Source organism: Octopus sinensis, linkage group LG7, assembly GCF_006345805.1.
Source record: "Octopus sinensis linkage group LG7, ASM634580v1, whole genome shotgun sequence".
In the NCBI taxonomy this organism is placed as follows: domain Eukaryota; kingdom Metazoa; phylum Mollusca; class Cephalopoda; order Octopoda; family Octopodidae; genus Octopus; species Octopus sinensis.
Window position 1 is genome coordinate 48,218,756 of NC_043003.1, and position 27,381 is coordinate 48,246,136.

At 37.0% G+C, this 27,381-nt stretch overlaps 1 protein-coding gene across 1 annotated transcript in view; it reads left to right on the plus strand.

The window, feature by feature from the left end:
* Positions 1-5,512: 5,512 nt before the first annotated feature.
* Positions 5,513-27,381, plus strand: part of LOC115214219 (transmembrane channel-like protein 5) — a 108,086-nt gene continuing 86,217 nt past the window's right edge. The window contains exon 1 of the mRNA XM_029783331.2: positions 5,513-6,395. The gene's annotated coding sequence lies outside the window, so the exon portion shown is untranslated. The remainder of the gene's footprint in view (positions 6,396-27,381) is intronic.

A 27,381-nucleotide genomic window follows, 5' to 3' on the forward strand; every position in this document is an offset into this window, starting at 1 on the left:
CATATGTATGTTTCTTACTCATCTTACTCATCAGGCGCAGGAGTGGCTGTATGGTAAGTAACTTACTTACCAACCACATGTTTCCGGGTTCATTCCCATGGAGAAGTGTCTTCTACTATAGCTTCAGGCCAATCAAAGCCTTGTGAGTAGATTTGGTAGACGGAAACTGAAAGAAGCCCGTCGTATATATGTGTAAGGATAACGACCGTGCGTAAGGAGTTGGTGACAGAAATGTCTCCTTTTAACGCCGCACGATCGCCCTAACAAAAGAAGAAGCCAAACACATGATATAAATGAATAAGTGCCAAAAGGAATAATGAGGACGACAACCGTTCTACTGTTTGAGAGAGGAAGGCATTATTTACAGAAGTGTACAGTAAGATAAAGTATGGGTGCTAGCAGAGTGTAGTGTCTGGGTGCGTGCACATGTGTGTCTGTGTGTCTGTTGTAAGAGTGAACATAAGTGCATGCAACAAGTGTTTGTGTCTGTGTGTTCATGTATGCGACAGAAGTACAAACAAGGTGTATGCGTATGTGAGACAGAATACAATACAGAGCATGGAATGAGCCTCTCAGGATATCTTAGACAAGATGGACTTAATTTACCAGTTCGTAATAAGGTTACACAATAGTAATAGTTCTGTAACAGGATGTTGGGGTCACAAGGTAGAATGTCGATTGAACACATATCGTGCAGCGGTTGTGGCTTCAATGCTGTGCCAGGTCTTTTGATACAGGAATTCTCGCAGGTAGTGCTGTGCTGTTAAGCTTGGTAAAAATCACAACAGCGTGGTGTTTAAACCTGAGCGAGTGCTGTGTACGTATTGGTGTTGCTGGAGATGAAGGCGACGGAGATGGAGAGCGTCATGCGTTGCTGGTGTATGTTAGCGTCGTCGCAGGAACTGGCTGTCTGGTTGTGGTGTGGTCAATGGTTGAGTCGCTCTGTAGTCAGAGGTTAGTCCTGAGAAGGACTGGAACCTACGACAGTGTTGCTGGAACATGGTTGAGTTGCTCTGTGGTCAGAAGTTAGTCCTGAGAAGGACTGGAACCTAAGACGAGAAATAGTGAATGCTGGGGCCTTTTATAACCTGCTAAAGGCTCCAGTGAGAACCCAAAAAGACAGTGTCATGGGACCTTATCCGAAGGCCGTGATTGGTTGGCTTACACACTGGCGCGAAATAAGTCAAGTTACAAACTGCGCCAATGTCAACCAATCAGAGCAGTGGACACAACAGGGTCAAAATAGCCAAAGATGGTTGCTATCTAACATGAGATCATTTCTGATGTATCTCTCAAACAGTGAGGATATCACCTAGCTACGCTACATATGTATATATATATATATATATATATATAATATATATATATATATATATATATAATATATATATATATAATATATATATATATGTATGTATGTATGTATGTATGTATGTATGTATGTATGTATATATGTGTGTGTATATGTTTGTGTGTCTGTGTCCCCCCAGCATCGCTTGACAACCGATGTTGGTGTGTTTATGTTCCCTGTAACTTAACGGTTAGGCAAAAACGACCGATAGAATTAGTACTAGGCTTACAAAGAATAAGTCCTGGGGTCGATTTGCTCGACTAAAGGCGGTACTCCAGCATGGCCGCAGTCAAATGACTGAAACAAGTAAAAGAGTAAGAGTATCTTTATTTATATATATATATTTTTTTTTATATGTATACTTATACCAGTAAGTATGTGTAATTATGTCTTGTCGCACGTACGTCTCCACACGTTTTCTGTATGTGGATCTATACCTAGGTACACATTTGTGTGTGTGTGTGTATGTGTGTGTGCGTGTGAATATTATTCTCCGTGTCCAAATGTACATGCAAATTTGTGTATCTGTGCATTTGTATATATGCATCGATATAAATCTATGTGCGTCTATCTGTACAATGTATGTATATACATATGCATCTGTATCTAGAATAGGCATCCGTCGGTCTCGAGAGGCCATGGAACTGCACCTGGAGAATTTGTCAGCTGCTGATGGTGGCCCAGCGTCTGCTGTGACTTCTTCTTCTTCTTCTTCTTCTTCTTCTTCTTTCTTCTTCTTCTTCTTCTTCTTCTTCTCCTCCTCCTCCTCTTCTTCTTCTTCTTCTCCTCCTCCTCCTCCTCCTCCTCCTCCTTCTTCTTCTTCTTCTTCTTCTTCTTCTTCTTCTTCTTCTTCTTCTTCTTCTTCTTCTTCTTCTTCGGTAGTCTTATTTTTATCACCATACTTCTGTGCGTAAATAAGTCTATCTGAGTATTTGTGCATTTATCAAATTGTTTCCATGCACGTACACACACACATCTGTCACAAATTACATCTGTCACAAATATATGTGCATGAAATCGATCGTACGCACATGCACAAGCTTGTTCTCATCCGTGTCGATGTTTGCATATATAACTATATGTTGTCGCGTATGTATATCTTATATCTGTGTAAGTATCGTGTAAGCATCGAAGTGTACATCTCTGCGCGTATGCATATGTTTGCACATACATATATGTCAGTTTACATCTATTTGCATCTACTTGTACATGTATGGGCACCGTACATCTAGCGTGGCCGTGTGGTAGGTAGTTTGCTTCCCGACCTCGTGGTTCTGGGTTCGGTCCCACAGAGTAACACTTCGGGCAGCTGTCTTCTACTATAGCCCCGGGCCAACCAAAGCCTTGTCAATAGTTAAGCGACAAGCACAAAAACCACATACACACACTCGCGCGGAAAATGAAAGAAGGCCGTCCTATATATATATGTGTGTGGTGTGTGTTGTGTGTGTGTGTGTGTGTGTGTGTGTGTGTGTGTGTGTGTTTGTGTTTGTCCCCACTACCATTGCTTGACAACCGATGCTGGTGTGTTTATGTCCTCGTAACCTAGCGGTTCGGCAAACGAAACATATATAGAATAAGTACTAGGCTTACAAAGAATAAATCCTGGAGTCGCTTTGTTCGACTGAAGGAAGTGCTCCAGCATGGCCGCAATCAAATGACTGAAATAAATAAAAGAGTAAAAGAGATATTCATATAAATAGGTCCAGCTTACACAGGGTACAACGGCAGAGAAAATTAAAGGGGTGGAAGAAAGGTGTTATAAGTCCAACAGCTGTTTCTGGGGGCTCACGATCCATAACTATGTTGGTTGATTTATGCGACTATATAGATGCAATTAACATTGAATAAGACGAACCTCCACCATCGGGGTAGAAAAAATTGTTATATTTCAGATTTTAAGGCAGAAAAGTTCAAAGATGGAACTGTGGATTAAAAATAATCCAGTCTGAACATTCCTGCCTATCAAGAATGAAACTATCAGTGACATTGTGTGAATTGAACTTTCCAATACCCACAATAAATCGCTACTCTACAAATGCATTGAGTTCTGGCATTGGATTCTCTCTCTTAGAGATGGTCATTCTCTAATACACGAGACACACACATACATACGCGCGCGCGCGCACAGAGGGACAGGTAAGGCTGTGCGGTAGGATTTTGCTTCCTAACCACATGATTCCACCACACTGTGGAGCCCTTTGGTAAGTGTGTTCTACTATGGTCCCAGGCCGACCAAAGCCTTCTGAGCGGATTTGGCAGATGAAAACTGAAAAAAGCCCGCCGTATATATATAAAGAAGAAGACGGGACTCAAATCCAGTCTGATCTACATGCTGCGAGTCAATGGGCAGACAAAAACAAAATTTGAGTTGATGCATTTTGGAAGACAGTCTATACTAAGACAGCCATACTCTCTTCCTTCAAGGAAACCGCTCATAGCATCTAATAATATCAGAGACCTGGGTGTAATTGTTGATAACAATCTCAGTTGGAGTGCCACATCAACAATGAGGTCGATATAGCTCGTAGGATGCGCTCCAGGATCTTAAGAACCTTCCGGTCCAGAGAACAAGGTGTCATCATTCCACTTTTCTCCTCCTTTGTACGGCAACACCTCGAATACTGCTGCCCCTTGTGGTCTCCCCGTACAAAACAAAACATCTTGAGGATTGAATCACCCCAGAGGGCATTCACTAAACGAATTGAACGCATGACTGATCTCGATTACTGGGACCGCCTTTAAAGCCTTGAAACTCTACTCTCTCCAGCGCAGCCGCAAGCGGTACATCATACAGCATTACCCAAACGACCTGAACATTAGTTTCAAGGTTCATCCAAGGCTGGGACAACGGGCCATACGTCCACTGTCCAATTTAGGATCGCAACATATAGGTACACTGCGACATAATTTCTTTTCCTCAACAGGCCCTGCCCTGTTTAACATTGTCCCAAAACTGATCAAAGAGGAAAAGGATCCCATCACCTTTAAACGTAGTCTGGACAGATTTCTTCAAGGAATACCAGGTAAGCCACCCATATCTGGATACAACTCACTCAACAAGAACTCACTGCTTGAATGACCCATAAGCAAAACTTGACTTAAAAAGGATTTAGATAATCCTACCAGGTGGTGCTATTAAGTTAGACATGGCCTGGACCAATCTTTGGTCGAAACATATCTAAGTTTATCTAAGTTTATATATATATACAGGGTGTCCCAAAAAAATGTATACACATAGTGGTTCGGCAAAAGAGAACGATAGAATAAGTACTAGGCTTACAAAGAATAACAAATTTACAATTATTTAAGGTGTGTATACATTTTTTTGGGACACCCTGTATATATATATATATATATATATATATATCATCGCGTGTGTACCGTTGGCGATTTTTTTCCCTCCGTCTTCCCTTCTCTGGATCTTTCCTTTTCCTGTGTTTCTGACGAAGAGCTCCGCTCGAAACGTTAAACGCTCCTTCTTCCCTCTCTTCCTGAGCGTCCAATAATACTATATTTGCTCCACGTCCTCGCGTTGTTGTGTTTTCTCTTTGTGTTTTCATGTTTGGATTAATTATATATATATATATATTATATATATATATATATATATATATATATATATATATATATGCGCTGGTGTTGGACCTATATGTGTGGTGTATGAGTGTGCGCACGTCCCACACCACTTGAGAAGCGGTGTTGGGATCTTTACATCCACGTAAGCAGCGGTTCGGCGAAATTAACCAATAGAATAAGTATCAGCTTTAAAAAAAAAAAAATAAAGTACTGGGTTGATTTGTTCATTCTGAAAAAAATTTCAAGTTGGTGCTCCAGTATGACCGTAATCTAATGACTGAGACATGTAAAAGGTAACTGGTAAATGATCCATGCACGCACACACACACACACACACAAATATGTGTGTTCGTGCATACAGACAGAAGGGATGCTATGCATGGTTGAGCACACTACTATCAACACCAACACCTACCACTAACCAGCGCCATCTGTTGCAAAGCCCGCAAGTTACACACATAGATACTGCTACTATCACTACCACCACCACCACCACCACAACCACCACTACTACTACTACTACTACTACCACCACCACCACCATCCCCACCACCACCACCAAGTTCAGCAACATGAGAACCTTATCTCCATTACCATTTCCTCTTCTGCTCTACAAACGCAACCTTCTCTTCTATCATAGCACCACCCTTCCCCTAGTACGCTTCCGTCACCACCATCACTACTGGCGCCTTCACCACTTTCCTTCTATTACCACCACCACCACCACCGTCACTGTTTCTTATTTGCGGCATCGCCGCCACCTTCTTTCTTTTCTATACGACTATTACCCCTCCCTCCCCCCTTTCAGTTTTCCTTACTGCATTATCACCTCCGCCACAGCCACTGTACTTGTAAGTATAATGTCATTGCCATGAGAAATGGCAGGCAAAGAGCATGTGTAGCGAACCTGAAATATGTTCGTTGCAGTAGTAATTACCAATTAATTAAGAGTAACCAATAAAGCAAAAAAAACAACAAAAAACTACGCACCCTATCCTGCTGACACATTTTTTACACATGCGTATACATAATATAAAACATAAATATTTACTTGATCCTTGACTTCGGTGTGGATAGAAACACAGCAGATCTTGATGTTCACAGAAAAATTATATAATTAATTGAGAACATATTCATAGTTGCATATAAAGAAAGAAGTACTCCAATATTTAGAGAAACAGTATATAATTTTACACCTCCGTCTCCGCTTACACACACTTGTCGCTGTATATTTGGTTGTTTTTGAGTAGGCGCTTACATTTCACACACACACACACACATACGCACATATGTATATCCGTACTAGTAATTCCTTTTGTTGTGCTTGAGTGTCCGTAAAACTTAAAACATATACATTTCTATCAAGGAACCGACAAGGAATTGTGGAAGAATGTTTATCTGCGACAAGGATAGTACCACGATTTAAACTGCTGGGGATTCTTACTGTGTCCATAATATTTTTTTAGTAAGTTAACTATTCTTTGTCTTTTGCTTACTGTTTACATATTATTACACTGTTACCGCGTGTTGATACTTTCTCAGATGTATTATTAATCGAAAGATTATTAATCTGTAGCTGTGTGTGTTAGTGTGTGTGTGTGTGTATAGGCGCTTTTAGTTGTTACACTGAACATCGTATTATAAGGATTTTGCTTGTTGACACATTCAGCAAAGCTTCGCCAACACAACTTTCTTATTTACCTTAACTTGTAAATCTGAGGTCCTTTGCTATGTCAAAAGCTGATGGTGATGTTTAGCCCCAGGTTAACCCAGATCGAGCTGATTTATGATCAGAGGTATTCCAGCTGTGATCACCCGTCATTTTAAGGGTATTTAGACCTACAATTTATTAACTCTTTCTTCCTAATTTAAGACTAGAGGGTGTAATACGAGACTGATTTCGTTTGATATTTCAAGCAGGTCGAGCGACCACGTTTAATTGTGGTTCCCTCTCTAGGTGAAAACGTCGTAGACCCAAGGTAAATATATGGTGAACCAATTCTGCAGTCCAGTTTCGATTCCTGTTTGTAGAACAATTTTCATATCATCACTGATACTTAGTTGAAAAGTGTGGAATTCACGCATTCTCGTGTTTATAAATGAGGTCGTGTGAATATGTAAGAATTTGTTGTTATTGATGAAATAGCAATAGTAGAAGTAATATTAGAAATCGCCAACATTGTTATTACTACTATTGCTATTAGACGTCTGTACCGAAAGTAGTGAGTTCGTGTCTGAGAAAAGATGTTTAATGTCCTTCGCTGCACATGTAATTAATTCTTGGTTGTCTAAGAACCCGTCTTTTTTTTTTCTTTTTCAAAATACACATTCACAAAAGAAAAAAGATAACTACCATTGTTATTTTTTGTTAATTCTCCGAGGCCATACTAAGCCAAGATGTTGACTCGGTTTCATTTCCTAGTTGTTTAATTGTAGACCAGCCCTGGTTTAGCAGATATACAATTAAAACGTTCCAGCCGTGGCTATCCCAGTTTTTTTTTCAGGCAGTGTGTACTAAATATTATATTATTTAATGAGTCCTTTGAAGAGGGCAGTATATGATCTGAAAGAGATTTGGCTGGTTGTTTATTGTTTAACCGGCGGTAAACTTTGATCGAGCAAACCTATGATCAAAGACGTTCCTATCATGACCATGCCGTCTTTTTTTATATTAAGGACTACGGAAGGACTACATTGTCCAGTGTATCATTCATTTAAGACGACATGATGGAATTAGAGGAAGACTTAGCTGGTGTTTTTAGCAGGTCGAGCAATCACGTAGAGCATAAGTGGGGGGAAAAACCTTATCCCGCCGTAAAATGTAGTCCATACTGAAATTTGAACCGGTCCACTAACAAAGTCTTTCGAAACACTTATGGAAAATACTCACAAAAACTAAAAAACAAAAAACAACAAACGGTTTAAACACTAAAAACCAAAACTATAAATTGAATGAGTTGCATAGTTATAAATTTGAAGATTACAGATTCCTTAGTTCCTCTCTAGAAATGTACTCCCAACAGGTTCTTGTTATTCACTTGGAATTTAACAACCGAGCTTATTTTGTAGTTGTGTGTGTTGGTAGTAGTGGTGGGGATAAATGTCTACCTTCCATCCTACAAAAGATATGAATAATGTTATAAGCAGCGGTTTTTATATTTTGCTTGTTTCTGTCATAAGATTCCGGTTATGCTAAAGCACTGCCTTGAAGGGGTTTTTTTGTCGAACAGCCCGACCCCAGGACGTTTTTTTAAAGCCCAGTATTTACTCTATCGGTCAATTTTGCCGAACCGTTAAATTAGGGGGACGCAAACACAGCAACACCGATTAAACGCGGACGGGGGACATTCAGAAAGACAAACGCACGTAGATATAAACAAATATATACGACAGGCTCCTTTCAGTTTTCTTCTACCAAATACACTCTCAAGGCTTTGGTCGGCCCGAGGCTAGGGTAGAAGACACCTGCCCAAAGGGCCACGCAATGGAACTGAACACGGAACCACATAATTCGGAAGCAAACTTCTTATCACACAGCCACGCCTTTATATGTACTTTTTGTACACTGATTTTTGGGTGCTGTTTTAGTCTGAATTGTATTTTTATAATTTCTTTGAAAATTTAAAATATATATTACAATTATTAAACTATTGGTTACCAAGGATTTAATAGATAAATCATTGGTTTACTGCATTTCTAATGTGATAAGGGAGTGCCTGTAACTTAGTGCAGAACAAGTATGGCAAAGGACTTCGTTCGAAAGCAGCCCTCCCCCCAACATTTTTCTCGCTTTTGTTTACATCTTTGATTAATGTACGCGCGCACACACAACAAGCTTCAAACACCATTCAACTAGTAATTGGTCACGCTTAAGCAATCGTAGTTGACAGATTTTAAGCATTGCTGTTATGAAACAAACTTTATAACCACATAATTGGTGTCAACATTTTCTTTTCCTTTCTTCCTTGAGAAACAAACATCACCCCAGGGGGAAAGAAAAGGTACCGAAATTGGGGGGTAAATATATAAAACATTTAAATGTTTAGAAGAAAAACAACAACAAAAACAATTCTTTCAGAATCCTAACTCTGTATGAAAAAAAGGAATACTAAAAAAAAAATGTTACAAATACCACCTAGTTCCTTGCCTTGTGATAGCTTTATTTTCAGAGATTTAATGTTTTATAGATTCAAAATTTGCAAGTTATGCGTGACACATTGGGCAAGTGTCTTCTACTAAAGCCACAAGCTGACCAAAGCTTTGTGAGTGGATTTGGTAGATGGAAACTGAAAGAAGCCCGGGTTATATATATATATAAATTTGATTAGAGGATATGCTAACCTCATAAAGGTATGGTTGCATCCAAGGAAATACTGGTTCAATACCTAATATTTTGGGGGAATGAAATTCCCTTCAAACAATAGGTATATATGTGGAGGCACATGGCCTAGTGGTTAGAGCAGCGGACTTGCGGTCGAGGGATCGCGGGTTCGAATCGCAGACCGGGTGATGTGTGTGTTTATGAGCGAAAACACCTAAGCTCCACGCAGCTCCGGCAGAAGGTAATGGCGAACTTCTGCTGACTCTTTCGCCACAAGTTTCTCTCACTCTTTCCTCCTGCATCTTGCAGCTCACCTGCGACGGACCAGCATCCCGTCCAGGTGGGGAACCTATACGCCAAGAAACCGGCCCTTATGAGCCAGGCATGGCTTGAGAAGGAACAAACAACAATAGGTATATATAAAGCGTATAGCTTATATCCATTCAAAAGAAAAATTAAAGATCAGAAATTGGAGATAAAGAAGTTAATAATTGTTTATCAAAAAAATCGGTCATCTTCGCTTCTTACAGCCGTTTCAATTAATACTCAATAATCTAATAACAGATTTGTACATTAAATTTACATCTATGTGACATGAGTATAATTTGGATGTTATATGAGGGCTTATCAATTCATTTCAGCAGATGAAATGTTACGATTTATGATTTGTAATATTATATGCTCGGGTGAGGGTTCTACAGGTGGAGTGCGTAGGCATATATGTGTGTGTATGTGTATCTATGTATATGTTTTTATATGTATATAATATATATATATAAATGTATATATGTATATGTGCATATATATATATAGGCGCAGGAGTGGCTGTGTGGTAAGTAGCTTGCTAACCAACCACATGTTTCCGGGTTCAGTCCCACTGTGCGGCATCTTGGGCAAGTGTCTTCTGCTATAGCCCCGGGCCGACCAATGCCTTGTGAGTGGATTTGGTAGACGGAAACTGAAAGAAGCCCGTTGTATATATGTATATATATATATATATGTGTGTATGTTTGTGTGTCTGTGTTTGTCCCCCTAGCATTGCTTGACAACCAATGCTGGTGTGTTTACGTCCCCGTCACTTAGCGGTTCGGCAAAAGAGACCGATAGAATAAGTACTGGGCTTACAAAGAATAAGTCCCGGGGTCGATTTGCTCGACTAAAGGCGGTGCTCCAGCATGGCCACAGTCAAATGACTGAAACAAGGAAAAGAGTAAAGAGAATATGTATATATGTATGTGTGCATATATATATATCATCATCGTTTAATGTCCACTTTCCATGCTAGCATGGGTTGGTTGATTTGACTGAGGACTGGCAAACCAGATGGCTGCACCAGGCTCCAATCTTGATCTGGCAGAGTTTCTACAGCTGGATGCCCTTCCTAATGCCAACCACTCTGAGAGTGTAGTGGGTGCATTTACATGCCAACGGCACGAGGGCCATTCAGGCGGTACTGATATATATATATAGCAATAATAAATCTCTGAACAAGATGTAAACAGCAGCAGCATGACATCTAAATGTGGCTGTCCCATATGGGACGATGCTATTGTAGTTTATAGTGCCAGGAAGACATCTCCTCCAGCTGGCTAGCGACACACTGTCTGTGCCCGATCAGTATTTTGCAAACGGAAATCATTGTTCCCATCTCTAGCCTTCTGGAAAAAGCATTTAGTATTTATGTAGGCGCATATGTAAATATATGAGCAGATGCACATAGATATGAATACGCAGGAGTGTATGTATGCACATCTATGTGTATATATATGTGTATGCATGCATGTACCTGTGCGTATGTATGAACATCTGCTGATATATATGTATATGTATGTATATGTAGACACATGCATATATTTTTTTATATACGTGTGCATGTCTATATGCATATATATGTGTATGCTTGTACTTGTGTATGTGTGGGTGAGTATGCATATATAGGTGTACGTGTGTGTGTGTATGTATATGTATGATTAACTATACGTACATATACAGGCATCTTTATCTGTGTCTGAAGTTATATTCTTTTGTACAATTAGACATCAATAGTTTACAAAACCTTTAATAATAAATGTACTTTCTTTTGAATTAGTATACACACAAATTCAAAATTTCAATAATAGATGGGCATTGATTGACTGATATGGATCTGTATTACTTTCCTTTTAGGGATGATAGGTAGGAAAAGTGCATATGTGTGTGTGTGAGTGCATACATATTTATGCATGTACGTGTATATGCGTGTATACATATGTGTATACATGTGGGTGCATGTAGATATACAGGTACATGTGCTTATCTCTGTCTGTATATATGAATGTATGTACATATATTTATATGTGTACATACAAATATATAAATTTTTATAGTCCTATTCATACCTTATAATTGAATATTTTATTCTTTTATTAATGATAAATTTTTCTTATTTATATTTAACTTTCCTCAATCATGCCTACCTACTTTGCTTAGTGATCTAATTTTATTTATTTACTCTATTTTATCTCTAATCCCTCACCCAAGCATATAATATTACAAATGATAAACCATAACATTTCGTCTGCTGAAATGAATTGATAAGCCCACATATAACATCCAAAAGTACACCTTTTTCCCTCTGATGAATTTATACTCATGTCACGTAAATGTAAATTTAATGTACATATAATATAAATTATATGCATATATATATATATATATATATATATATACATCTCTCTATATATAAAAGGCACTTTGTCTGTCTGTGTGTCTGTCAGGTTGTACCCTCACCCTGATCATGGCTTTCAACCGATTCTGATGAAACTTGACACACACATAGCCCAATGTCATAATTCAAAACTAACACCGCGAAAATTTTGAAAAGTTCCCCCAGTTCTGAAAAAAATCAATAAATTCGACATGGGGTTGAGAATCTAAGCTCATCATATGCAACACATTTTCCGTTGTAGTTTTAGAAACTTGCAATCGATATTCACCAAACTCGTGGTGAAGCTTAATGTATATGTATGTATATGTAGACACATGCATATATTTTTTATATACGTGTGCATGTCTATATGCATATTATGTGTATGCTTGTACTTGTGTATGTGGGGTGAGTATGCATATATAGGTGTATATATGCATACTCACCCACACATACACAAGTACAAGCATACACATATATATGCATATAGACATGCACACGTATATAAAAAAATATATGCATGTGTCTCATATACATACATATACATATATATCAGCAGATGTTCATACATACGCACAGGTACATGCATGCATACACATATTATACACATAGATGTGATACATACCCTAAGAAACTTAATTCTGACGTTAGTTTTCCATGCAATACCTTACCATCAGAAAAAATCGATAAAATCATGCCATTTTGGGAAATCGGGTTCAAATTCAAGATGATATATTTTCGACAATATCTTTAACATATTGGCAGGAATTTTTTTTGAAATTCACAGTGAGCATCATGTCTGCTCCAAGGAGCTATATGGCCCTTTTGATTCCAATAGGATACGTTATTACTGGAAAAAATCGGTTAATTACATCATATGTGGCACACATAGCAAACCGATTTTTCTGCGATATTTTTTGAAAGTTCACATAGATTTTCCCTACACCGATGTTAAGTTTGCATTAAATGTCAAACTAACGACCTTTTGTCAATGCAGTTAACAAGTATTGGGAGAAATCGACAAAACCATATCACTTTGAGACCGACCATGATTTTACAAAATAACAGTTCAATGAGTACAAAAAAGGGTAAAAAGGTAAAGGGCATTGCTTATTGACAAAGTTTCTTAAATACCCGGACAACGCCGGGCTATGCTGCTAGTACATATATATATAATATAAAGTATATGTGTATATATATATATATATATATACATATATATATATTCATCATCATTGTTTAACGGCCGCTTTCTATGCTAGCATGGGTTGGACGATTTGACTGAGGGCTGGCGAACCAGAAAGGCTGCACCAGGCTCCAATCTGATGTGGGAGAGTTTCTACAGCTGTATGCCTTTCCTAACACCAACCACTCCAAGAGCGTAGTGGGTGCTTTTACGTGCAACCTGCACAGGAGCCAGTCCAGCAGCACTGGCATTGACCTCACTTGAATGTTTTTTCACGTGCCACTGGCACAAGTGCCAGTAGGGTGATGCTAGTAACGATCATGCTCGAATGGTGCTTTTTATGTGCCACCAGCACAGAAGCCAGTCAGCTGCTCTGGCAACGATCAGGCTCAGATGGTGCTCTTAGCGCTCCACTAGCATGGATGCCAGTCATTGAATTTGATTTCGGTTCTGATTTCACTTGTCTTAACAGGTCTTCGCAAGCAGAGATTAGTGTCCAATGAAGGAAAGGTATGCATAAGTGGGCTGGTTACACCCCTGGCATAGGCCATGAGGTTTTGGTCTCACTTGGCTTGCCAGTTCTTCTCAAGTACAACATATGTCCAAAGGTACATATAATATAAATAGTATAAATATAGATATAATATAAATAATATATATATATATATATATATATAGGTAGATAGATAGATATAATATAAATAATATATATATATATATATATATATATATATATATATATAGGTAGATATAATATAAATAATATAGATATAGTATAAATTATATACATATATATAATATAATTATATATAATATAAATAATATATATATAATATAGATAAAATATATATATATAATATAGATAAAATATATATAATATGAATAATATATAATATATATATATATATATATAATATATATATATATATATATATATATATAATATACATAATATATATATATAGATAATATATAATATAGATAATATATATATATATATATAATATAAATAATATATATATATATGTAATATAAATGATATATATATATATATATAAATGATATATATATAATATAAATAATATATATATATATAATTTATATTATATATATATTATTTATATTATATTATATATATATATCATTTATATTATATATATATATATATATATATATATATATATATAAATAATATATATATATATATATTATATATATATGATATAGATATTATCTGTATATATAATATAAATAATATATTCTGTTGTATCTGGGGAGAGTCATTTTCTTTTTGTGCATATATATATATAATATAAATTATAGAAGTTATGAGAGGTAATGGTGTCAATAAGACCCAAAGGTGTCAGGTAATGCTGAGTAAGTGCTATGGACAGACCATAATTAAGCTCCAGGTTCAGTGATTATGCGAATAAGGAATCCAACATTGGTCATATATCAGCATATGTATATATAAAAAGTTTTTTTTCAGAATGAGATAAAAACCAAAGCTGTGAAGTTTTTAGAACATTTGTAAATAGAAAACAAAATAAATTATATATATATGATATAAATATATATATAATATAGATATCATCATCATCATTGTTTAATGTCCGCTTTCCACGCTGGCATGGGTTGGATGGTTTGACTGAGGACTGGCAAGCTAGATGGCTGCACCATGCTCCAATCTGATCAGGCAGAGTTTCTACAGCTTGATGCCCTTCCTAACACCAACCACTCCGAGAGTGTAATGGGTGCTTTTACATGCCACTGGTACAAGGGCCAGTCAGGCAGTACTGGCGACAGTCACGCTCAAATGGTGTTTTTATGTGCCACCTACACCGATGCCAGCCCAGTGGCACTGGCAACGACCTCGCTTGGATGTTGTTTTTCATGTGCTACTGCACAAGTGCCAGTAAGGCAATGCTGGTAATAATCATGCTCGAATGGTGCTTTTTATGTACCTCTGGCATAGGAGCCAGTCAGCAGACCTAGCAACAATCATGTTCGGATGGTGCTTTTAACGTTCCACTGGCATGGGTGCCAGTCGGGTGGTGCTGTCATTGACCACATCAGCAAATTTGATTTTCATTGTGATTTCACTTGTCTCAACAGGTCTTCGCAAGCAACACATAAGTAGGCTGGTTACACTGCTGGCATAGACCACAGGTTATGGTCTCACTTGGCTTGCCGAGTCTTCTCAAGCACAGCATATTTCCAAAGGTCTCAGTCACTAGTCATTACCTCGGTGAGACCAATATATATATATATACATATATATATATATATAAATATATATATATATATATATATATATATATATAAATATATATATATATATATATATATTATATATATATATATATATATATACAGCATAAATATGTATATATAATATAAATAATATATATATAATATAATATATATATATAATATAAATTATATATATATATAAATAATATATATATGCATACATACATACACCCACACAAACACACATGCATACTCACATATATATACACATGCATATATGGGTACAGGATGTCACCAACAGTAAACAACATGAAATACAAAATCAAATGAGTTCAATATGCAAACAATGAGGGAAACAAATGGAAAACAGGACAAGTAACAGAAAGAACGACCCTTCATCAGTTGTCGGCTATCTATATATATATATGTATATATATAAAGTTTGAAAATGGAGAGATTCAATGAGTATAAATTAATTTATTAATCATTTGATATTGTGTACAATTTTTAAAATATGAAGACTAATTAAAGGATTGTAAAAATAAATACTAAAGCTGATTGTAGCCTTACGAAACCTGGTAGTAAATATGGTAATAATAAATATGAAAATAAAAGAAAATCTAGCAAAACCAAAATTAATAACATATGATAATACTTATAATTGTAAATATAATATTAATAAAAAAATGATATACTCTGATAAATCTAATGTAGATTATAGTTCTCAAAATAAAACTAATAATTTGTGGTTTATTATCCCCTTTACAAGTCAAATCAAAAGCAACATAATTAAATCCATTTATCGATTAGTTCATAAAAATTTAAACATGGGTAATAGGTATAGCGAAATTATTAATTCTTCAAGGTGGTGCTGCAGCATGACCATAGTCTAATAACTGAAACAAGTAAGCAAATAAAGTAATAATCTTTTTTATTCTAGGCACAAGGCCCGAAATTTTTTGGGGTGGGGAAGGGGCAAGTGGATTAGATCAACTCCAATATGCAACTGGTACTTAATTTATTGCCCCTGAAAGGATGAAAGGTAAAATCGACCACGGTGGAATTTGAATTCAGAATGTAAAGACAGACGAAATACTGCTAAGCATTTCGTTTCTGCCAGCTCGCCTCCTTAGAATAAAGTGATAATAAAAGAACAATAGGGTGTGGTTCGAAAGAAAGATCTTGTTTCATTTAAGCAGGTCGGGCAGCCACCTAGAGCAGTGGTTCTCAACCAGGGTCCATGTGACCCCATGGGATCCACATAACAAAATAGTAAATTGGGGGTTCACAATAGTATTTTAAGGGCCCCTGGAAAAGTTTTGCTTTAGATGTATGTATTGCGAGAAACAGCTAGGTTTCTTTCTCTGTTTTACATAGTTCAACCGACACAAGTTAATGTGTGAAAAACAGAATCAGAATAAACATTGAATGGCTATGGGGATCCACCAGAATAAAATCAAAGGGGTCCATAGATAAAAAATAGTTGATAACCCCTGACTTTGAGGTTCTTGTGGGAATGGAGATTAATAACTAATGCAGTTTATTTGATTTTTTTTTTTTGAGGGGTCACATATTTATTGAATGTCCTGGAAAAAAAGTAGAAAAATCTCTTCAGGCAATATTTAATTTCATTATCTCAATCGAGCTGTGTTCTTTATCCTCTCCATACTATAGTGATATACAATTAAGGCATGAGGCCGGGAATTTCGACAGCAGACGTTTAGTTAATACCATTGCCCTATCTCTAGTACTTGGCTGCTACTTTATTTTATCAATCCTGAAAGGATGATAGGCTGGGTTGTTCGGTGGGATTTAAACTCAGATTGTGAACAGCCGGAATATATACCACAAAGCATTTTGTTTGACGCTGTACAGATTCTTCGACTCTTCCAATCTTTCTCCATTCACTATATGAGTGGTCTTTTTTTCCTATTTTGGTTTTTTAGAAAATTAGTTGAGATTGAGAAATTTGATTTTGTACACTAAGTATAAAATGCCATATTGGCTTTGTAAGTTCCTGCCATTAAAGTAAGAATTGTAGCGCAGAATATTTTAATAATTACTTTTTTTTTCCCTGGTTAATTAATCAATTGCTGTAAGTCGTCTGTGTCATTGTTGTTATTGTCCAAGCCATGAGCTATTATCAAAATCATTTAACTGTAACTGACATATTTTTAAGTGCAGTGTATCCAAAACGACATTAAATGATATCTTTTTTTAGGCTGTAATTTGAATGAAAATTGACTGTAATTTCTCGCTGGTTGATTCACTTCGTAAGGGTGTAGTGAAAGAAGACTTATAGATTATGCAACAAATGTGTCAAGAAATGACAGACGTGTGTCGTGAAATTAATTGTTCAAGACTAAAATATTTTTCTCTCGGATTTTAAACGTTAAGTATTCTGACTATGTAATTTGCCGTGTTTAATACGCTATACATACAAGTGTGTCGCCAACGATAAAAGATTATATCAGAAGAAACCACTTTGTCTGCGTGAAAACATTAAATAAATAGATAAATGTTAAATTAAGTTCGTCTGTCATTTGGTGAGGTAGAGCTACTGTCATTTCAGATAAAGCTCTCTTATATTTTATCATTGGATCTTTTCGGTTTGAACGGCAGTTTTTTCTAGCGGTGTCATATGAAATTGTCACCCATAATTATGACCCTAGTATCGATCTATTGCATTTCAATCTGTTTTAGGGTTATGGTTAGGGGTGGGGAAAAGGGTATCTTTTTTTCTTCACAAATGTAAGTAAACCCAATCTGTTTCGTAAACGAGGGACATATTCATACGGCACAGAATGTTTTCACCTCAATAGACGTCACTGATTGGTTGAAATTGCAGAACTTGAAGAAAAAAAACAAATATCTTACAAACTATAGAATTTTCTCAAGAAAACCAAGAGAAAAAGATGTTTTATAAACACATTCTACCAGTATACGAAGTTTAAAAGTGTTTAGTTACATGGAAATTATTTTAAAAAACTGCTGTTCAAACCGAATAGATCCTTATCATCTAGTATTTACGAATGTTATAATTTCTTTTTCTTCTTTGTTTTTGCATTCGTTCTCTTCGAATTTACTTTTCTTTTCCATTTCTTTCTTTTTTGTGTGTATGTGCATATAAGAAGTAATATACATTCAGCACTGCTCTGTTTTAAGCAAGGTCAGTGTTCTGCCAAGAATGAAATTCATTTTCTTCTTGTTTCTTTGCATTGTTGTAGTCCTAGCTTCAATGGTTCTTAACTGTTTTTGTAGAACCTACCACCTTTAAGCAGTTATATCTAGTGCCCACCTAAGTGACAGTGAGATTTCACGACTAAACTAACTTAACATGAATAATTTGTAAATTTTAGTTTAACGATGGCCCCTTGTAAAAGTTTTTAACAATGAAATGATAAAAAATTAATGAAGACCAAAGTTGTGAATTTACTTTATACATTACAAGTTAATGACTTCCCTGTGCCTGATGAATTCTCATTTTATTTTAATAACCATTACTAGTTTTATTATCATCTTATATATATTTCTTTACTGCCCACAAGGGGCTAAACATAAAGGGGACAAACAAGGACAGACAAAGGGATTAAGTTGATTACATTGACTCCAATGCGTAACTGGTACTTAATTTTCGACCAACGAAAGGATGAAAGGCAGTCGACCTCGGCGGAATTTGAACTCAGAACGTAACGGCAGACAAAATACGGCTACTCATTTCGCCCGGCATGCTAACATTTCTGCCAGCTCGCCGCCTATTATCATCATCTTATATAGTAAAACGCAATGTGTGGTGCTGTAAGTCATGCTAGGGAGAAAGAAGAGTAAGACAATCGGAGTGGGAATGGGTGTAAGTGACATGCTCAAGCAGGGGACAGCATTTAAAGGCTTTGCTCCGAAGACACTGATATTTTAATCAAAATTACAAGAGCACTCAGAGAGCGCAAACCTCCACCAAGGTAACACAAACGTCCTTAATTTTTTATTACCCACAAGGGGCAAAAAATAGAAGTTATCCATTACAAGAACAATACAAAACTCATAATCGGGGAAATAAAAATACAGAAAGAAATCGAGTAAAGAAGAAAAAATAAAAAGAACGAATGAAAATATGAAAATGATAAAATGGGCGCAATGCCCACTCGAGAACATACACAACTCTCTCATGGGATATGCTAATAACATAGACTATTTAGTTTAAAGTCAATTGCTTGTCATCCAACAGACTGTGGTGAACATGATCGATGTTTTCCTTGGTGGTGGCAGTTGTAGGATATTATCTTACAACTCTCAATCACCCTCCTAAATTCAGCTGCTCACTTTTGCACCATTGATAAAACTGAAGCATTATCCCCTAATGTAGCAACCATTTCAGTATGAATGTCCTTGGGGACTAAACCCATTTTCTATTGGTACTTGGTAACACAACGATGCCACATTTTGTCCATTTTCAAGAGAAATTATTACTAGTTACTTCTGAAGTCTTCTTTGAGCAGTCAGATAGTGGTTTACCCAGAAAGAAACAATGCACCTATTAATAAGAAGAGTTGAAAGTAATGCATGCAAGATTTCACAACTCTAGCCTCACTTCTTCATAGTCAATCTATGAACCTTTCAGGCAACCTTTGTATGTATGTACGAATGAATTCAGCCAACTCTCTTTTACTCTTTTACTTGTTTCAGTCATTTGACTGCGGCCATGCTGGAGCACTGCCTTTTAGTTGAGGAAATCAGCCTCAGGACTTATTCTTTGGAAGCCTAGTACTTATTCTATTAGTCTCTTTTGCCAAACCGCTAAGTTACGGGGTCGTAAACACACCACCATCAGTTGTCAAGCGATGCTGGGGGGGGGGGGACAAACACAGACACACACATACATACATACATACATACATACATATATACATATATATATATATATATATATATATATATATATATATATACACACACACACACACATATATACAACAGGCTTCTTTCAGTTTCCGTCTACCAAATCCACTCACAAGGCTTTGGTCAGCCCGAGGCTATAGTAGAAGACATTTGTGCCCAAGGTGCCATGTGGTTGGTAAGCAAGCTACTTACCACACAACCACTCCTGCACCTATCTGTAGAAGAAACTTTCATGGTTTAGTGGAGGGGAAGGCAACTGTAGCAATGCATTGTGAAGTGCAGAGAGCAAGATGAGGCAAGTAAGACATCTTGGTCATTCACTGCATCTGTCTCCATTCCCAGTTATCTTGACCTGACCTTGCCACAAGAGTGAAGACAGTGATGGTCAGAAGAATGAGGTCGATGGTGAGCAACTCTTTTTTTCACTTTAAATGAAGTCACCACTCAAGTCATCAGTCTTCCTTCAGGATGACTAGACTGACCTTGTTGCTTTAACAGACAAACATTCATGTATGTGTGTGCATTTGTATTTGTGTGTGTATGTATTCATATGTGCATGATTGTTGACATTCCACGGTTTTGTGTTTCATTGTCAGAGAGCAATAGTGAAATGATGTTTACATTCCTTCTTTGACATTACAACTGATCACTCTGCTTTTGAATGTCCTTTTAAATGAAAAATCCTTTACATGAAAAACAAGGGTTGGTGACAGGAAAAGCATCTGACTGTAAAATCCTGCTTCAGATAAGTCCTCCTCTCCAACCCATACTGGTATCAAAAAGTGTATGTTAAAGGAATGCACAGTGTGTGTGTGTTGGTTGAGCTGTACTTATTTGCATGTGATTTGATCTTAAAGCAAGTGTTGAAATTAAAACAGTTTCATCATGGCCTGAGTTCTTGAATACATTGATAAAGTTGGTTACATTTAAGTTAGTCAAGGTTATGACAAACGTCTCTATGAATGAAGTAAGTAGAAAGAGTGAATTTCAAATATATCATGTAAAGAAAATATGGATAGGCGCAGGAGTGGCTGTGTGGTAAGTAGCTTGCTAATCAACCACATGGTTCCAGGTTCAGTCCCACTGCATGGCATCTTGGGCAAGTGTCTCCTGCTATTGCCCCGGGCCGACCAATGCCTTGTGAGTGGATTTGGTAGACGGAAACTGAAAGAAGCCTGTCGTATATATGTATATATATATATAAGTGTGTGTATATGTTTGTGTGTCTGTGTTTGTCCCCCCAGCATTGCTTGACAACCGATGCTGGTGTGTTTACGTCCCCGTCACTTAGCGGTTCGGCAAAAGAGACCGATAGAATAAGTACTGGGCTTACAAAGAGTAAGTCCCGGGGTCGATTTGCTCGACTAAAGGCGGTGCTCCAGTATGGCCGCAGTCAAATGACTGAAACAAGTAAAAGAGAAAAAAGAGTAAAATATATTTACTAAAGAGTATTCTTTTGAGACATTGTAACGTTTGGTTGTTTATCCTAGCCAGCTGATGTTGATAAAGGCAGATTCACTTTACTTTATTTTCTAGTTTGTACTAGCAATGAAAAAAATCCATTGATCAAGTTTATTAGAATCATTAGAGCCTCAGACAGTATGTATTTGAACGCTTAACTTTTTGAGTTCAAATCCTGCCAGGGTCAACTTTACCCTTCATTCCCCTAGAGCCAATAAAATAAACAGTCACTTAAGTACTGGGTCAATTTAAATTGACTAATCATCTTCCCTAAATTTCAGGCCTTCTGCTTATTTTAGAAACAATTATTTAGGGCAGTGAATTGGCAGAATCATTAATATTGGATAAAATGCCACGTGGTATGTCTTTCAATTTTTTACTTTCTGTGTTCAAATCCCTCCAAGATCAATGTTGCTGTTCATTCTTTCAGGATCAACAAAATAAAGTACATTTCATGTACCCTCTCATCAAATTGCTGGCTTTGTACTGAGATCAGAAACCATTGTTATTATTATTAAGACCCAAATCTGAGTTCAACTGAGATCAACCCTCTCAGGGTTGATAAAATATGTCAAAGTTGAGCGCTGGAGTTGATGCAATTGACAAAGACCCCTCACCACAAATTTCAGATCTCATGCCTATAGTATATAGGATTATTATTGATTGGCTGGCAGAATCGTTAGTGTGCCAGACAAAATGCTTAGTGGCATTCTGTCCGCCTTTACATTCTGAGTTCAAATTCCACTGAGATTGACTTTGCCTTTCATCCTTTCGGGGTCGATAAAATAAGTACCAGTCAAGCAGTGGGGTCAATGTTATTGACTGCCCACCTCCACTCCCAGATTTCAGGCCTTGTGCCTCTCGTAGAAAGGACTATTATAATTATTCTTATTTTCACAAAATAAGAATAAAGTAAGAGTGAATATTGTAGTGTATGTCTCGTTTTTTTTCCAGTGATTACAATGATGCTATTGTTACATGTATGTTTACATACACATCTGGATGCACAAACATGGGAAAAAGGACTCAATACCTGAGTAGAGTTTATTTATTTGAAGCTGTTGGTTTGCCCATCATCACTCAGTTTATTGCTATATACAATCTTTTAGGCAACAACAACCAATCATCAGAAAGATTAATTTTTCTGTTGCTACTCAGAGGAAAACCCTTGGTAGCAATGGAGTGAATCATCAGCTCTGGAAGAATAAATAGTACTCAGACCCATCTTGGATAATAACTATATGAACTAGTGTTGACTGTAATTATAAAAATATTATATAGAATTTTTTTTTTGTTATATATGAAAGCATTTGCTTAGTTCCCTTTGTTTGGCCCAATGTTACTTTATATATTTACTCCCTCATGGCTGACTACTATTTATAGTGCAACAGAACAAGTATCTGTCTTTATCAACACTGGCTGAGGAGACAAACAGCTGTCAAAACATTATGATGTCCCCACAGAATATTCTTAGATAAACATATCCCTATATTCTTTATAGTATAATCAAGATTTACTCATTCTGTATATTTCAAACACAATGGAAGAAAAAAGAAAAAAACTAAAATAGCTGTAGAGCACTCTCTGTAGATAAATGCCATATTTAGACTAATTAAGATATACTGTGTATAGCACATGTCTATCTAGTTCACATGTGATATATATATATATATATATATATATATATACACACCGAGGCAATGACTAGTGACCAAGACCTTTGGAAATATGCTGTGCGTGAGAAGATCTGGCAAGCCAAGTGAGAGTATAACCCGTGGCTTATGCCAGGTGTGTAACCAGCCCACTTATGCGTACCTTTCCTTCATTGGACACTAAACTCTGCTTGCAAAGACCTGTTGAGGCAAGTGAAATCAAAATCAAATTCAATGACTGGCATCCATGCTAGTGGAGCGCTAAGAGCACCATCTGAACGTGATTGTTGCCAGAGCAGCTGACTGGCTTCCGTGCCGGTGGCACGTAAAAAGCATGATTTGAGCGTGATGGTTACCAGAGTCGCCACCTGTGCCGGTGGCATGTGAAAAAATATTCAAGTGAGGTTGTTGCCAGTGCCGCTGGACTGGCTCCTGTGCAGGTGGCACATAAAAAACACCATTTGAGTGTGGCTGTTGCCAGTTCTGCCTAACTGGCCCTTCTGCCGGTGGCACATAAAAGCACCCACTACACTCTCAAAGTGGTTGACGTTAGGAAGAACATCAAGCTGTAGAAACTCTGCCAGATCAGATTGGAGCCTGGTGCAGCCATCTGGTTCGCCAGTCCTCAGTCAAATCATCCGACCCATGCCAGCATGGAAAGCAGACGTTAAACGATGATGATAATGATGATTATGATGATATATATATAAACTATAAACACACCACTTCTGTTATATTGGGTCATAACTGTTGTTTACATTCGCCCACTGTTTATATGTTTCTGGTGCTCAGCTGTAATGAACTCCATTTATTAAAACCACATTCAGCATCTTCCTCTCCTTGAAAACCACTTGAATGTGGATAGTACTACTTATGCTGTATTGACATAACCAGTTGATGAGTTGTGTTTTCACCTTCCCACACTGACACCACCACCACCACCACTGACTCCCACTCTGTTGCAGCAAATACTAATGTACAATTATTTATAGTTACTTCAAAGGAAGGTTTTACTCTCACAGAAATGACTGAATGACAGTCGTTGTTCTTGTTGTTATTATTATTGTTGATAATTAACCCTTTAAAATTCAGATTATATAATGTTTATTTATTCACATTGTTTTGAATTAATTATGCATTATATTGTAGCTTTGTAATTCTTTTGATGTGATTGTTTAATTTTATGACATGGTAGGCTAAGTGTGAGGAGCCACATCTGACCAGTTCAAACATAAAACACAAAAATTTTGAGCCAGATATGACCAGATTAATTGCTAAAAGGTTAGCCTTATGTCGACCTTGAATAATCAAACATTTTATCTAAGGCATTTCAGCCATCACTATAATGGAGGCACATGGCTTAGTAGTTAGGGTGTTGGACTCATGATTGTAAGATTGTGGTTTCAATTCCTGGACTGGGCGATGCATTGTGTTCTTGAGTAAAAAAACTTCATTTCATGTTGCTCCAGTTCACTCAACTGTAGAAATGAGTTTAACCTGGAGAGGGATTGGCTCCACCAGGCTTTTTTGCCCTAGATATGTTGCATGGCTGCAGTGTCCAAACGACCCTCAGGGGGTTAAGGGACTTGTCAAATTGTCATCCTAACTGCTTTTGTTATATAATGTACCTTGAATAACACTACCCAATGTGGCTTTTCTGTTTTTTTAAAAATTTTACTTGAAGGATATTTTGCTGGCATTTCTTGCAGATTGAGCAGCCACATAGAGGCTCTCTTGTTGGTTCAAATGGTTGAATGCGTATGCATAGTTAAGGCGTTTACATTTTAAAATAAATTGATGTGTAAAGAAAATAATTAATGAAAAAAATAAATAAAACACAGCAATGTGTTTCTAATAATTCAGTTCTGTACAATGAATGATGGAGATTGGGGACTAAAGAAATTTCCCAGATGATCATAAATGACTATAATACAATAGACATACTGCATTATTTGTTTCAACTTCAGAATTTTTCAGTTCAACATATACTAAAAGAAAAGTGCATAGAGGATTGTGTTTCAGTTAGTAAATATAAAACTAACCTGTCATTTAAATGTGTCATTGAAATTTTTTCTATAAATAAATGCTCGACACACACCCTGTTTTATTATTCATGGGAAGCAATGAAAAATGTAGAGACTCAATATGATGATGTGATTGCTAAAAATAATATCCAAATCTCCCAGTGTGTGTGTGTGTGTGTGTGTATATGCCAATAAACACATTTGTTAGGATGAATATTACCAACTAATTTGCTACATTCTTATGTTCACTGCCCATACAGGTGTAGGGAAGGTTTAGACAATAGAATCCATCCCAGTAAAATGCAATGGCTGTGTATAGAATATATCACCTGTGACAAAATATACCTATACTAGCACTATGACCCAATCAAAATGCCCGAAACTTGATACGCCAATTGAATGCCTGCTAGCTGTATGTGATTGTATGCTGTATGTGTTGCCGGGTCATAGTGCTAGTGCATGCATATACAGCTGCGTGTGTGCGCACATACACACGAGTACTGTCCAAATCTCTGACCAATCACATACAGATAGCTGGCATTCAATTGGCGTATCAAGTTTCAGGCATTTTGATTGGGTTTTGGATAGAAAATTCACAAAAAAGTAACTTCTATTAATTTTTTAATGGCTTTGCGTGGTGACTGGGGAAATGTAAAGATGTGCACAACAACCTTTGGACGGTTTTGAATGACCATAGAAAGTGCAAGCCCTCTAACTGAAAAATTGTGGATTTGTATAAAGGACACGTGCACACACACACATTTTGCCATTTATATATATAGAGATTATATAAAACTACCTATATTTTATATATATATATATATATATATATATAAAGCAAAAAGAACAGAACAAGAACATAATGGATGACAATGAAAACATATGGACAGATGGACGATACAAAGTTGGACAGGAAAATCAGGACGGAACATTCATGGCTTTCTATTCATCAATAAATATATATAATCAGATATCAGAAAGCAGAACCAAAATTGAGGTCGATCAACATCAGTGGAAATTGCAACTCTGGTTAAGCGAACCATCCGAGCGTGACCGTTGCTGGTGCTGCCCCGTTTGGCCTCTGTGCCGGTGGCACGTAAAAGCACCATCCATTCGTGTCCGTTGCCAGCCTCGCCTGGCCCCCGTGCCGGTGGCACGTAAAAGCACCATCCGTTCGTGGCCGTTTGCCAGCTCTGTCTGGCACCTGTGCGGGTGGCATGTAAAAAGCACCCACTACACTCACGGAGTGGTTGGCGTTAGGAAGGGCATCCAGCCGTAGAAACACTGCCAGATCAGACTGGGCCTGATGCGGCCTTCCGGCTTCACAGACCCCAGTTGAACTGTCCAACCCATGCTAGCATGGAAAGCGGACGCTAAATGATGATGATGATGATGATATATATATATATACAGCTGAAATTTATAGAAAAGTAAAAGATGAAGACAGGTGTATGAACAACAAGCAGGTGTATTAATTTAACGCTCAGGAAAATGAAAAAGTCTTTTATGTTTTGAGCTTACGCTCTTCAACAGAAAGGAATAAGAGAAAATAAACAGAAAGAGAATGAAAAAAAACTTGAAGATTTAGCGGTCAGGCATGGTGAATGATTAGAAAAAAAGCTTGAAAGAAAGAGAGATAATAAAGTGCTGGTGATCCTAAATGAAGATGCGTGTGCATGTGTGTGTATCTGAGAATGGTGTGGGTAAGATGAGACAAGTGACTCTATTGTGTGTGAGTGTGCATGTCTGTAATGTGTATGTGTTGTGTGTAGCAGTTCAGGTGTATGTTTTCACATGGTGTATTTACATATGTGTGTGTGTATGTGACCAAACAGTGTGCATGTGTATGGTGTATATATGTGTATATATGAGAGAAAATCAGGGAAGAAATGAAGGAGGTAAGGCTACAAATACAAGTGAGAGGGCGAGAGAGAAAAAAGGGGGAAATTGTCATGCTAGAAATAGAAGTAAG